The 14,218-nt window shown below is 32.9% G+C and overlaps 3 long non-coding RNA genes across 3 annotated transcripts; 1 reads left to right on the top strand and 2 right to left on the bottom strand.

Moving 5' to 3' along the window:
- Positions 1-1,639: 1,639 nt before the first annotated feature.
- On the bottom strand, positions 1,640-2,255 carry LOC124460239. Its single transcript, XR_006954170.1, has 2 exons — positions 2,089-2,255; positions 1,640-2,021 (listed from the first exon to the last, which is right to left on the bottom strand). It is a non-coding gene; the product is annotated as an uncharacterized LOC124460239 (long non-coding RNA).
- A 72-nt stretch (positions 2,256-2,327) lies between these two features.
- Positions 2,328-2,885, top strand: LOC124460238. The gene is made up of 2 exons (XR_006954169.1): positions 2,328-2,421; positions 2,484-2,885. It is a non-coding gene; the product is annotated as an uncharacterized LOC124460238 (long non-coding RNA).
- A 43-nt stretch (positions 2,886-2,928) lies between these two features.
- LOC124460237 lies at positions 2,929-3,541 on the bottom strand. Its single transcript, XR_006954168.1, has 2 exons — positions 3,462-3,541; positions 2,929-3,390 (listed from the first exon to the last, which is right to left on the bottom strand). It is a non-coding gene; the product is annotated as an uncharacterized LOC124460237 (long non-coding RNA).
- Between the last annotated feature and the right edge of the window lie 10,677 nt (positions 3,542-14,218).

The raw sequence follows: 14,218 nt of genomic DNA, 5'->3' as shown, positions 1-14,218 counted from the left end.
AAATACAAGGCGGACTATAAAAAGCAGTTTTTATAGTTGCCCAAGTGCAAGTAAGGGAGACAGAGAGCGAGAGAGGCAGAGAGCTAGCTAGAATGAAAACGAACATGTGCATGGCGATAAAATGCAACGTGTAATGTGTTGTGAGGATGTGCAATAGTTTTCCGACACATCTATTCCCATATACTCTCACAAGAGGTCGTGCACGAGTTTACGATGCACGTGCCGACGGTCAATGAACCGAACACGAACTACAGCACAAACGCCACCGCAACAAGAAGAAGAAGAAGAAGCAACGGCAGCAGCAGGAAATGCAATGGAGAGAGCGTGAGAGTGCGTCGACAAGCGAGCGCACCGGACAGAGAGAGAGAGGGAGAGAGAGAGCGTTTAAAAGAGAGAGTTTGTCATCAATGCAGTTATTATTGACGCAGTCTGCGTACGTGCAAAATTCTCATTGCTGCCACACCCCCGTTGTGTCCCGCCCTCACTTATCGCTCGCTGCAGCGGCAGCGGCATTAAATGTCTGGACAATTGATACCTGGGCATACAATGGGGTTACATTGTCCCAGTCAGTTTCCAGTTAAAATATGCAAATAATAGTTTTCAATTCTCAAAACTTAATTCCATACAGCTGCTAGTAGACATTTCTTTAGAGTTTTTAAATTTTCTATCTGTAGAGTGTTTAGCCGGAAGAATCCTCATGGGCTTAATCACACTGAATGATTTTTAAAATTACAAACATATGTACATATAAGTATGTACATACATATGTACTTATAATTAGAGAATCTTTTAACAGCAAATAATATTTTTTTAGAAGGCATTATCAGAATCCAGAACACCCTTTAAATACTTTATGGCTTAGGAAAATAAAGCTTTTACTTTTCTGATAAAAAATCTGGAAGAAATTGAAGTCAAGCAACTTCTATAATCAAGGATCATTATCTGCATGCCCTTGAAAACGAAAGCCGAATATATTTTAAATTCTTTAATTCTCTAATCATTGCATTTTTATTTTAAAGTTATCTTCTAACATTCAGATTCACACATACGAAACTTTTGAACCCAAAATCGTTAAATTTCACTAAATTTGGCTATATTAACCGGAACTGTGTAAATGTAAGCAATACTAGTTAGTTAGACTAGTGTGTATTTTTTGAAGAATTTGTAGATCAAGGTAATCTAAGATAAACTGCATACCAAAAATTTTCATTTTAGTCCCAGTATTTGTTTTGGTGCCATACAAAAGTATGTAATTCTTGAGGTCTTTTAGTTTGACTCCATTTTACGATACCAATTTAAACTAAAGTAGTTTTTTCTTTATATGAAGTATGAAAGTAAATTAAATTTCCCGTCAAATGATACATGTTTTATAAAAATCCGACAAAAATTAGATGAATTTTATTGCCCATCATTTCTAAAAACTAGGTAAACAAAATTCCCATTTTAAATTTCCCATACATCCTCCATCTCTGTCTTTGTATGAATGTATGGGAAATTTTGCTAACCTGATTTTTAAAAGGTACATACAAATCAATTGATAAATTTTATCAAAATAAATATCAAACTTTTCTTTATAATTGAAATATTAATAAGTCAATTTTAACTTAAGCCAAATTGCTTAAAAGAAAAACTACATATATTCGATTGTTGCATATATTAGATAATAAATAGAGATAACACTAGGTACATTTGAAAATGTAATAATCCAACCAAAATTTGCATTCATCTCAATGAGATACATATGTATGCTTATCTTTTTTCCTTTTCGTCGATAGCTTTTCTCTTTAGCACTTCATTCCTGTCAGGTCTTGGACCAATAGTGGCAAAATCTTTGGATGGGAAAATGCAAACAATTTCGCATATGCGTCGAGTATGAAACTTATTGCCATCGATTTGGCAGCCATAATATGCCCAAGAGGAACAAACATTTTTATCCCTATTATAGCTCCATACTTTAGTTCTATTTGCACAATCGTTTTCAGGGTCTTCTTCACGCTCCAAAGGTAGAAAATCGCAGCGATCTAACGTCATATAAGAGGACATAAATATATTATGGTAAGTATAATATTTAAGGAATATTTGGCTTACAATGCTTCGATGCTGCCCAAATCAAAGCAGGAAAGAATAAAGTAAATAAGATCCAGGCTAAATTCATGTTAATAACCATATCTTACAGTTATTATGGGTATATATACTTTGAAAGTATTGATTTCGACAAATCAAAGTATAAAATTCAGGTTAATTAGATTCGTTTTGCTTAATTAATAAAAGACTTCCGACGGTTATATGATTACATCTGAAAATCGGAACGATATATAGACATTAGACTTAGCACGGCAAGGTAAACCAAAAATAATTTTTCCAAAATTCTCTTATAAAAGTGAAATGACTAATCACATGACTTTGCAACTCTAAAAAAGTGTAACTATTAATTTGCTAGTTTTAATGTAATATTCAATGTAATTCATTTACTTATTTAACAGCTTGACCTTCTCTACAAAGCAGGAAAGTAAAGGACTGTCTAAACTCTAATCTCCAGTTGCCTGACTCTTCCTCGATTCATAAAGTTCATTTGACCAGAGTTCTTCCCTAAAATGACCTTCCCGACTAAACCTTTCAATGAGCTATAAATCACAGGTTCCCATTTGCGCATCGACCACCTACATCAATAAGAAACGAATGTACTGAGGTTCATGCTTTATTCTCAAGTGTTCCTCAAGTGATTACGAATGAATCTAAGTAAATTCTACAAATCCTCACGTCAAGGGCAATGCGATAAAACTTGCAAAACTATTTTGTAATCATGTAATAATTCTCGTGTGCCTCCGTTAACAAGCCATTTTCATTATTGGCAGTCATTAAAAGCGTATTATATGAACGGTAAATGATTGCCATGTCCAAGGTACCTACATAGGTAATACTCAAAAGTCAAGTTACACAAGTTTACTATTGCAATTACAAAGATGGAAATGACTTAATACGTGTTTTGCTAACTAACACTTATGAAATATGGTTTTAAAAGTACACAAGTCCACTCGATTAGATTTAAAAACTTGAATTCATCTCGATCTTATTATGGAATAGATAAATCTAAAAATAAACTAATATTGAGATATGTTTATCTATTTTCCTTTCCTTCGAAAGCTTTTCTCAATAGCACTTCGATTCTGTCAGGTCTTGGACCAATTGTAGCAAAATCTTTTGATGGGAAAATGCAAACAATTTCACATATGCGTCGGGTATGAAACTTATTGCCATCCACTTTGCAGCCAAAATAAGACCAAGGAGAGCAAATATTTTGTTCCCTATTATAGCTCCATACTTTGGTGTCATATCCACAATCTTTATCAGGTCCTTCTTCACCCTCCAAAGGTAGAAAATCACAGCGATCTAACATCATATAAGAATATATACGTATGTATATTGTGTTAAGTATAATATTTAAGGATCATTTTGCTTACAATCCTTCGATGCTGCCCAACTCAAAGCGGGAAAGAACAAAGTAAATATAATCCAGATTAAATTCATGTTAATTGCCATATATTACACATATTGTGGGTATATATACCTTAAAAGTATTGATTTAATTTTAAATTAAATCAAAGTATGACAATTGGAAATTGAAGTTAATGGGATTCGTTTTGCTTGATTAATGAAACAGTTCCGAAGGTTATGTGATTACATCTGGAAATCGGAACAATATATAGTAACTATATGGTTGTTAGACTTAGAAATAGTCGGTAAATCGTTGTGAATTTTTAGATCTACGCTTTGGAGATATGTTTAAACAAAATTTATATATTGTTTAAAATAAAAGTGTAAATGTTCCTTAATTAACACCCAAAAGTAAAGTTTCTAGATTTCATAGCACTTTAAATAATTTATAAAAACATATTCTAAAAATCTAAATAAATATAAAGAACAGTACAATCCGGTTATAACGACTCCGCTTATAATATCCGTCCGGTTATAGCGAGTAAAGTTCGATGAGTGGTGGTTGGACCCAATCTATAACTTATATGAAAAGGCCTTCGGTTAGTACTTCTTCCGGATATAACGACAGAAATCGTCGGTCACTTGAGCGTCGTTATAACCGGAATCTACTGTACTGAGTTTCTAAATTTTTGCATATAACATACATATGTACCTATATTGTATATTCGTAAAAAATTTAATCCCTTTGAACGGATAACCCATATGTAGGATCTCATATTTTCACATTTTCTAAGTACATTCTAATCACTGCTAAATAATAGATTAAAGAAGAGGTAAAGACTCTTAGGCAATGGCAATGACTTGACTAAATAAAATATAGATTGTCTAATATACTTATTAAATAAGTGTCTATACTATTTATAATTTCACTAGAGATTTAATCTAATGATAAACCAAATAATCAAAGTACCAAATGAAACTAGATTGAAAAAAACACATTCTAATTTCTCTTGGGCTAGTCCAATGTATAAAGTGCTATATCATGATTAGGAAAAGAAAGAGGAAGTTATGGACAGAAATAATTTCTTTTCTAATTGTCCGACCTTGAAGATAGGCCCCAAAAAAATTATCTATCACGTGCTAGGTGGGTCTTATCATTATTTCGAAACTGTATGATAATTAAATTTCACTTAAGAAGTCATTTTGGCCGACCCTTTTGACGACCCTAACGATTAGCTAATGACCAGAATTACATATATGGGCCTAAAGCTTAAACGCCTTTTCCTATAGATAAAACGTGTGTGTTTTCATCTAGTGATATATATATCATGCATGACATGTTAAAATCAACAAATGTATATTCTTTGAGTGACATTGACATTGGGGCAAAAAACAAGACGGAGAAATATTATAACCATGTAAATAGGCTCCGACATATCAAAACAAAAGGCGCATTAAGCAAATGTTTTCACATTTATTTTTCAGGCTATTCATAATATTCTATTCGAGTATTGTTAGATCTGTTAGTGCCACACTATCTCTATGTATCTTCACCCGATCACCTCCCCCTCCTCTCTCTCTCCGCGGCGTTTTCCATTCTCTGTGACGGTGTGCGAACACGCTCGGTAAACAAATTTATTGCAATCACAATAATAGCAATTACATCAGGTTGGGTAAGGCAAGAAGACCTAGGCAAACAAATAAACAAACACACACACACACACACAGAGCTATTCCGATGCCGCTATGTAGCGAGAGGCAGTTTAGAGAGTTTTGATAATCAAATACTTCCGAATAGATCTAAACGCTAAAGAAATGCTTTAATTATTAGTTTTTTCAAACTGCTTTCTTTAAAATTTAAGAAAATATTTGATATATTCCAACTTTAGTCTTAATTTAATAGAATATAAGTAGGTCTCACTCAAGGTAGTAGCCAGGACTCAAATCGGAGATGGCAAAACATATTTGAACTGAATTCGTTTAATACATTTTGATTTAAATTTATCCAGAAATCGAACTTACAAAAGAAGATTATTTCAAGAACTACCAAGTTCTGTCATCAGCAGACCTTGCTAAATAACTCCAGAATTGCAATAGCCATACCATGTCTTCAACGCTAAAACTAGTTGGGAATTGCAACTAAATGAATCGATTTATTCAAAAAGTAGAATAGAACTGCTTTTTCAAATATATGAAACAAAATTAATTATTAAAAACAAATATTTAAGAAAAATTCATCTTAAATTAAATTAATTCTTCCAAAAATTTTAAAAATTTAAATAGTTACGGAGCAGATATCTGGTTACTCCCTTGATCCTATATAAGTATTACTTCATTTTACGAAAATAAAATACATACTAGATATTAAAACATTTTACATGAATAAGACAAAAACACCGAATATTAATCATATCATATAAATAAGACAGATTGTTGAACATATAACCAAAAGAGACATATCTTGTTTAAATAGAAGTCTATATCTTGATAGCTTTATTTGATTATAATCATTATAACTATAGTTTTACACTATTTATACTTTATTGAAGCCTTTTTCTATTTTCTGTACAATCTTTTAAGAGCTCTGCTGGTGATCTAACAGATACTATTTAAGAGATTGTTCTAAAATAAGTCTTTACTTTAAAAAACTTAAGTATAGGGAAGTCTCCATATGCCTTAAAAAAGATTTTAAACCAAACCCCAACTATATATATTTGCTGTCCTTGAAAGACAAATTTTTGGTGATCATTTTAAAAAGAGTAATCTACACTTTTCTATATTTGATATGATTAAAAATTTGAGAGAAGTTTTCCATTCTAATGGATAAAACCTCATAAACCCAGTGCCTATAGAGAGAACACATGTTGGTCCTATCTTATACACTGGACTAACTGACTATTGCAATCAGATTAAATTCATAAACTTGACTGATTGAGTTTTCCTGTTTATTAAGTTTCCTGACTCCCATATTCGCAAATTTTTCGACCAACCTTCGCATGGGTATTACATAGGCATTAGATTTTATATAGTATTAATAAAATTTATACAATAAATGTTGTCACACTACAAATAAGTTGCATGCCTGCAAATTGAATTATGCAAGTATTATAAGCATGGTCTCTTGATGCGAAGAGGCAGAGGGGGGACCCCACCCCCACTAACCATCTTAGGTTAGCACAAAGAGGTTACAAAGTTGTTCTAGCTGTTGCGCATATAGACGTAATAGGCCTATCGCTAAATGTTTACATCGTATTTATGGACTTTTTTTCTCTCTTTGCCTCTCTCCCTCTCTCTCACACAGATTTTGTTTTTTTCAATGGCAAATTAGGCGGCGTAGTTTATTGTTATTGTTATCTAAGAATATCAGGGTAAACAAATGCCAAATATACTAGATGGAGGTGGTATTTGTTAAAGATTCTCCAAGTCATAGGGAAATGATTTTAGCACATACATAAGTAGATAACAATGCCGTTTCCGTAATACTGAAAAATTACTATCATTTCTCCTTACATAATATTATTATGTATATGTTTAAACTTTTCTAATAAACTACAGTTGTTTGTATACAAATTATATTGATTGGTATGATTTATAAATGGGAAATATATTTGAGATATGCATCCATTGCATGGTTATGCCCAAAGTTAAAGCCGGATTTATTTTGGTATGGAATAGTTTTGATTAATTTTATGAAACCCCCAAAAACCGCAAAAAAAAACTCATAATATACTTGTTTTTCTTTCGACTTCGGGGAATAGGGAATAATAGGGACTCTTGGAGACAATATTTTCTATTGCTATGGCAAAATCAATATTTGTTTGTTAAAGATTTATAAGATAAAGCACTGATTTATTTAGAAACTTTGTTTAAAATTCCCTGTAGAGGAGAATAATCTCCCTAAACGCAATATTTTACATCTTTAACTGATTTAATTCGATATCTTAAACCGATTTTCCTTTCTAAAATTAATGAATTCACCCCACAATATCTACACCTCCATTAGACTGTTTACATTCTTTGAAAATTTCTTTATAATTTAGAGAATTAACGACAAAATATTGTAGGAAACAAATTGGGAACATAGTTTACCAGTTCATCTTTTGTATTTTCAATATCCATTTTGAATTTAAATTTTCATTTTAAATTCTAGAAAATTTTTCAAAAGTATCCATAGACAGAACCACCAACCTCCAACATTCTAAGTATTCCACGGACGAATCCATGTAAAGAGTCCTGAGAATCGGCATTTCGTATAATTTTCGACACGGACTCGGCTGTCTGTACGCTTAACTAATGAGTCTTTGAAGTAATTTTGTTAAATCCTTATTCTGAGAATAGAACTTCATTGAAAATTAGTGAATTCTTAAAGCCCAACAATTTCTTATTTTTATCCCCAAAAATTATAATTTAGATCCGTTTTCTATATATCTCATTAGCAGCTTTATATACGTTACTACATATGTTACTCTTTTTGTCAATCCGAAGAAGATCTCTATACTTTGGTTAGACAATTATTAACATCTAAAGTCTAGTGGTTCTAACTAACAATAAGTCCCTATATGGCTTTATGTTTGGGGCCTAAAGGCAAATAATTCGTCTAATGATAAGTATTCTATGATACAGATGAGTCTAATTAGATCAGTGATCATTTTTTAAAGAATTCCTAGAGATTATATAAGTTGTACTTATATAGAAGTTAATAGAATCTTTATAATCTATATAAATTGATAGGTTCTTTCAGATCCAAAGAAGCCCATTTACATTTAAAGTCCCATTCCAAAATTTCTAAAAATTTTGCACTTTAAGTGGCTAATAAACTGAAATAAAGTCACCAATCACTGATCTATAGAAAAATGTATATAAATTGTATAAAGATCGACTCAAAAATTCTCCACTTTAGCAAGATTCCCATTCATTATGTAAGCACTTTCGTGGACCTCTCTAGGTTAACCACATTTGTATAATAAATGTTGTGCAATTCCATTTGCCATTTTCTGTGGTTTGTTGTTGTTTTTAACCTACATATATGTAGTAGGTGTAGTTGGCCTCTACACACACGTGGTTATGGGCGGAACATTGTAAATACTGGCATAATTACCCGATAAGATAATGTATGGGCAAAGCCCAAATACAAATGAACATACATATGAGAAGTACGCAAATATTATGCGAGGACCGTCAAAAAAAAGGTCTGCACTTGACTTTGAAACCCTTAAAAGAAATGTCAGCATTATAAACATTTTACATACAACTAAATAAGTTAACACTTCATAGACACTTACATATATACATTTCAAATTTTACGACTCTCGACACAAGTTGCATATTGTGTTTTGGGTTATCAGAAAATGATCAACACACGCTGCTGCGCCTGTTCTGTTGGATTTTCCTATCTAAGACAACTGTTTCAATGCAGAATAACAATAATAACAATGAATCACAATCAGAATTTGTTAGTGCCAGGCCCCATTACCAACTGTTTTTTACCCTCGCAAAGTTCTGCGAAAACGCTTCTGCAATCAGGCACATAAAAAAAAACAGTGTCAAGGTTTTGGTATGTCAATCCGGAAATGTTGACCGCATACTGGAAAATAGCTAAATGATATTATCTATTCAAGTTGATTTCAAGTTTTCCCCCCTAATCATCTTTTCAATTTAAACATTGTTTAGTTAACCAAGGTCAGCAAAATAAAGCAAAATTACAGTGAATTCTAGATTATTTATATTAGGATAATATTACAAAGTCTTATGAAATTATAAATGAAAATGTGTCGTGACAAAGTGACGTACTAGATAGTAATGCTCTTGTCTCATTTGTGGCAAAAAAGATGTAGAATCAGTTCAAGAGCTGAAGCAGTGATAGAAGGTAGCGAAATAAAAGATCTATTTCTTCTTCTATAGGGATCATAGGCATTAAGTGGTTTGAACATAATAACGAGTTTATTTCTAAATTGAGCTTTCAAATCGTCGTCGGTTTATGTGATGATCGTTGTAGAAGTGAATATCCGAAATTCTAGTCAGAAAATCGGTTTTTGCGTTGCCTGATCATGGATTCAGGATCAGGATTCTCTTACCTCAACTCATGTCTCTAGCGCCAATTTGCGGTCATTGCTCAAGATTCAATGGTCCTATCTTGCACTGGATTTGTTAAAGTAAAACCCTCTGATCACTTCCCCATATCAGGTATACAATGAATACTCGTATAATCCCTCGGTTCATCTGCACACGAATCTCTTTTACAGTTGAAGAGTTTTTGAATTGAGATGAACTGCTTTTAAAAAAGATCAGATGCTTGTTAAATTTGTTTCAAATTGGGAAATGCTTTTTACACAATTTGGGATCAAACTATTTTTCTAATTAATTTTTAAAAAACGGTTGGAGAGTTTATGGGATACTCTCTTTCGAACTCTGTTTCGATCTTGAAATTATGTATTACATAATAACTTTGATACAAGTTTGAATTTTCCAAACGGGTTGAAAAATTTTGCTTATTCACATGGTACTTTTGAGTAAAAAATACGCAAATGTTTTTTTATTTGGCTCACTTGGGAGTTTTTCACACATGTACAATTTAAGTACATACATATAATAACTATAAAATAATTATTTATTTATTTATTAGTAATTGTTATACAAAATAATATAATAAAGAGTGCTAGCTAAGGCCATCGACTCAACTATAAAATAATGAAGTGGTAAATAATAAAGTCATTCAGTGTACTTTGGCAGTTCTCGGTAGATAAGTTGTCCAAGTGGCCCAGTAATTTAGTCAACTGAACAACGAGGATCCGGGTTCGAATCCCAGGCTAGTAGGATGTAGGCCATAGATGTAGTTTTCGGATGTAAAGCCGAAGGCCTTAGTTGCCAGTGCTTGTAAAATTTAGTTAGGTTAATAGTTTACAACTATATCCTACACTTTAATAATAATAATAATCAGTGTACTTTGATCTCCTCATAGCGTACATATGTACTTTCCATTTACTTTATTGTTAGTGCAAAACTTCTCTAAACAAATTGATAGATTTTTCATTTTCATTCTTTTTTTTTCATCACACAATAAATTGATTCATACTTTTCCCTGTCTCGTAAACATATTAACAACAAAGAAAACATATTTATAGGGAAACCCCCGAATAAAACGAAAAAAGTCCTATGATCAGCACAAACGACAAAATTCTTTATCTACTAATGTACTTTGTCATCTATAAGCTTAATTGTGCAGCAGATATAGAAAACGATCTTCGACAATATGAGGTACACAATTATTGTTGATCAGCACGACGTGATGAGTTTAAATAGCCCTGTCCGTCCTTTCGTCTGGATCAACGAAAGCTCCTCCTAGACTGCTATATGTATATATTGAAACAAAATTACGAATGATTAGCTTCTATATACTGCAGATTCGGATTTATTCGGAATACTCGGGGAGAAAATAAGGAAAATTTATGACTCCAAAACCGAGATTTCACCTAGGAAACTGTTCAGTTTCAAAAATCCAAAAAATTTTGTCTCCATTCATTCATTCATTTATTCACTAATATTGATATATGTACATATACATTTCATATGTGAGAGTAATATTCTAAGGGTTAAGATTGACATTTTCTACTTAAATATGTAACAATTTGCTAGACATTGATGCTTAATGATAAAACATATGTTATATTTCTCTCCAAAACGTTTAAATTTCTTTGTTTTATTCAACCTATGAAAACTACGAATTTGTTTTCAATTAGATTTTCCTCCAAGGACCTTTGCAATATTTGTGCATAGCCCTTTTTGTTCTTGTTGAATTTTGGTTTCGGCTTCTAAATATAAGAAATGAGAGAATGATATTTTATAGTTGAATGCAATTTCTGAGAAAAAAATACTGTGGGGGGGTGAGTTGCCAAGACCAGTATGGTCCTCGTTTCGATTGATTGAGAAATAGAATTTTGAAAAGTTCCATGCGAAATTCCAAAAGATTTGCATTATTTTTGGGAATAGAAATCAAAAAATTTAATTGCATTCCTGTGGTACAAAATTAGATGCAGCTCATTATTATTAGTATTATGGGCGTGCACCATTAGACTAATGATTCAACCTGCTGGCATCCGGAGCAGACAACAAACAACATTTCCCCTCCCCCCAATGGCACCACCCACAATCCATCATCCTTGAGCAGATTGTCGATGGGTTTGCTTGCAACTAGCAAGCGGATACACACAGAGGGGGAGGGATGACGAGGGGTTCAACACGATGACAGAACAAAAACGAGAGACCAAACACGAGCATGCAACTTTTGCTGTTTTCTGTTTTTTTTTGTTTTCTGTCTCTTTCTTTTCCTCTCATTCGAATGTGTTGCTGTGTTTGTGCATGTGCAGCAGAGTGTGGCAAAACTGTTGCACGTCCTCAGCTGCAAATTTGTTGGAAAACTCTTGCACGTCCTCCACGCGGATAAGTTTTTTTTCGGGCTTGCTGCTGCTGCTGTCGACGTTGCCCTCGTCGCTGCCTGCGCCCTTTTTTTGCAATGTTGCCAGACATTTGGGGTTTGAGGGTCTTTTTTGAGTTGTTTTGTTCGGTTGCGGCTCGTTGATGTTTCTGTTGGTGTTGGTCGTTGCCGAAATTACAAAAACAACAACAAAAAGAGAAAAAAAGGGATGAAGCTTCAATTTATTGCAACGTCTCTAACCTCGGACACTGTGAGCCCCTTTACTCCCCCTCCATTGTGATCCTCCCATCCTGCAGTAGCAGCAGCAGCTGCTGCTGCGGTTGCTTTTGCTGCGACTGCAAACGCTGGCAGCGGAAATGCTCTTCGACGCATCGCAACGCTGCGCTGCCTGCAGCTTTCTTTTTTGCTTTTTTCGACTTTTGGAAATTTTTGCTTAATTTTTTCTGCCGAATTTTTGTGCAGAACGTTAAAGAAGTTTACGTTTAATTTATGCACAATAATTTTAATATTATTTTTCGTTGTTGCTGTTGTCATCGTAACATTTATAGTCCACGAACCGCCACAAAAGAAAGATTCTCAGGTCAATACACTCTTTATCATAACACACAGAGCAGAGAAAATAATGACTGCACTTTGGCGATACCAGACACTGAGACAAAGACACATTTACACACACACACACCCACATACACACCCATTTACTAAGCAACGAGACTAATCGCTTTAGCTTAAAAACGATTATCATTAAAGGCGTCGTCAATCTGGCATCCTTGTGGGCTTATTTACATTCACACATACATACGTACATCATTAGCTGAACATAACCTTAAACTTGTGTTAAAGGTGACAAGTGGAAGAGAACATTTCATTTGTAGAATGTTTGGTGAGAAAAGAAGGAATACATGTATTATATTTGTGGGGTAAAAAAACGAAGCATATCCTTACTTTGGTATAAACGTCAAGGATCTCTTAAGTTTCTCTGGATTCTAGCTTAAGAGACCTCCGATAATGAGCTAAGAATCTGCTGCAAAAGTGAGTAAAAACAGTTGGAAAATGAACGAGGGGTTGAGGTTGTCCTTGTCTTCCGTTTTTACCTAAGAAAGAGCAATATTTAGGCTGTTTGGCTAAGGCAATGAAATCTATTTTTATATTTTGTATATCTTATGGGCCTTCTATAAGTCTCTTACTATGAGAAGATAGAGATGACTGACTTCTTCTAAATTGTAAATTAAATTGTTCTTCTTCTAAATTGCCTAAAGAGCTAAAAAATAGCTCTTTTTAGCTCTTTTGTTCAGCTTTTATCCTAGATGTCCTTGAAAAAATCGCATGAAATCAATCAAAATTAAAAATTTAGACTGTAAAGAATATTATTAAGAAGAAAGATATCATATTTAAGAAGATTGGCTAATATCTACTGGTTTTTAAAATACAATTTCGAGAAAATTGGATAAAGTTTTCAAAAGAGACTCTTTGATTCTTTAATAATTTAATTAAGATCAGAATGAAATTTAGTTTGAAAAACATCTTGAAACATTTTTAGATAAATTGTCTATCTATCAGAATATCATAAAGAAGCAGAATATCAAGTTTTAAAAAGATCGACTGATATCTACTGATTTTCGAAATATAATTTCTAGAAAAACAAACAAAGTTTAAAAGAGACTCTTTGATTCTTTATTAAAGATTTACATATTTGGGTTAGAAAATATCTTGAGCGTCAAATTATATATATGTATGTACATTTGTACATACAGGGTATCATAAGGCCGACATGCTTAATTAAAAGTTATATGTATGCATAATGTATGGAGGTATAAAAATCACTTTAAGTTTCGATAATGTCTTCCTAGACTTATCACTAAATCACGTTTTCGTTTTATTCCAATTTGCCCCTCGATCTTTGAATTAATGCACTTTGATTCTTTTGATTTTTATAGCTCGTTCTAAAGTCTATCCACCGTTTATATCAGGTCTATATATACACACACACACACACACATGCATATGTTCATGTGTATATGGTCGGTAAAACAGCTAACAAATCACGAATTGAGGTGGTTCTGACAAAGGGGATATGGCCATACATTTATACAATACGTCACCCTTGAAAAAGCTGCAAAAGCAATCACAAAACAACTGGCCAAATACAAGTACATAAACATCCGTCTATATACCAAAGTATATAATACATACACACAGTACATATATACATATACACGGCGATAAGAGTTGAAGACGCACCAAAAAAAAAACAACAAAAACCCAAACGACAATTTGTATTTTTTGTGTATATGTATGTGTGTACATACATACGTGTGCGTAGATATCATAATAAAAATTTTATTGAGTAAG

The sequence above is a fragment of the Drosophila willistoni genome (assembly GCF_018902025.1).
Source record: "Drosophila willistoni isolate 14030-0811.24 chromosome 2R unlocalized genomic scaffold, UCI_dwil_1.1 Seg167, whole genome shotgun sequence".
NCBI lineage: Eukaryota > Metazoa > Arthropoda > Insecta > Diptera > Drosophilidae > Drosophila > Drosophila willistoni.
This window is presented reverse-complemented; position numbering and strand designations above follow the sequence as displayed.